The sequence below is a fragment of the Perkinsus marinus genome (genome assembly GCF_000006405.1).
Source record: "Perkinsus marinus ATCC 50983 genomic scaffold scf_1104296968312, whole genome shotgun sequence".
Lineage (NCBI taxonomy): Eukaryota > Perkinsozoa > Perkinsida > Perkinsidae > Perkinsus > Perkinsus marinus.
The window spans coordinates 1-953 of NW_003203211.1; the positions used below are offsets into that span (position 1 = coordinate 1).

The 953-nt window shown below is 48.9% G+C and overlaps 6 non-coding genes across 6 annotated transcripts; all 6 read left to right on the top strand.

Moving 5' to 3' along the window:
* Positions 1–74: 74 nt before the first annotated feature.
* Positions 75–146, top strand: Pmar_PMAR011414. Its single transcript has one exon. It is a non-coding gene; the product is annotated as a tRNA-His (tRNA).
* An 83-nt stretch (positions 147–229) lies between these two features.
* Positions 230–301, top strand: Pmar_PMAR011415. Its single transcript has one exon. It is a non-coding gene; the product is annotated as a tRNA-His (tRNA).
* An 83-nt stretch (positions 302–384) lies between these two features.
* Pmar_PMAR011416 lies at positions 385–456 on the top strand. Its single transcript has one exon. It is a non-coding gene; the product is annotated as a tRNA-His (tRNA).
* An 83-nt stretch (positions 457–539) lies between these two features.
* Pmar_PMAR011417 lies at positions 540–611 on the top strand. Its single transcript has one exon. It is a non-coding gene; the product is annotated as a tRNA-His (tRNA).
* An 85-nt stretch (positions 612–696) lies between these two features.
* Pmar_PMAR011418 lies at positions 697–768 on the top strand. The gene has a single exon. It is a non-coding gene; the product is annotated as a tRNA-Tyr (tRNA).
* Positions 769–853: 85 nt separating this feature from the next.
* Pmar_PMAR011419 lies at positions 854–925 on the top strand. Its single transcript has one exon. It is a non-coding gene; the product is annotated as a tRNA-His (tRNA).
* Positions 926–953: the final 28 nt, after the last annotated feature.

A 953-nucleotide genomic window follows, 5' to 3' on the forward strand; every position in this document is an offset into this window, starting at 1 on the left:
ATCAAATTGTACGCTTCTTGAAGAGGTTTGGCGATAGGTGATCCATGTGGACCGACAACGTCCCAGATTTTTGGGTCGCTATCGTCTAGTGGTTAGGACGTCACGTTGTGGCCGTGACAACCCCGGTTCAAATCCGGGTAGTGACTTTGACATGTATCAAATTGTACGCTTCTTGAAGAGGTTTAGCGATAGGTGATCCATGTGGACCGACAACGGCCCACATTTTTGAATGGCTATCGTCTAGTGGTTAGGACGTCTCGTTGTGGCCGTGACAACCCCGGTTCAAATCCGGGTAGTGACTTTGATATGTATCAAATTGTACGCTTCTTGAAGAGATTTGGCGATAGGTGATCCATGTGGACCGACAACGGCCCACATTTTTGGGTCGGTATCGTCTAGTGGTTAGGACGTCACGTTGTGGCCGTGACAACCCCGGTTCAAATCCGGGTAGTGACTTTGACATGTATCAAATTGTACGCTTCTTGAAGAGGTTTAGCGATAGGTGATCCATGTGGACCGACAACGGCCCACGTTTTTGGGTCGCTATCGTCTAGTGGTTAGGACGTCACGTTGTGGCCGTGACAACCCCGGTTCAAATCCGGGTGGTGACTTTGACATGTATCAAATTGTACGCTTCTTGAAGAGGTTTTGTGATAGGTGATCTACGTCGACCGACAACGGCTCATGCTTCTTTGAGTCGCTATCGTCTAGTGGTTAGGACCTCACGTTGTAGCCGTGACAACCCCGGTTCAAATTTGGGTAGAGACTTTGATATGCATCGAGTTGTACGCTTCTCGAAGGGGTTTAGTGATAGGTGATCCACGTCGACCGACAGCGGCTCATATTTCTTTGAGTCGCTATCGTCTAGTGGTTAGGACGTCACGTTGTGGCCGTGACATCCCCGGTTCAAATCCAGGTGGTGACTTTGATATGTATCAAATCGTACGCTTCTT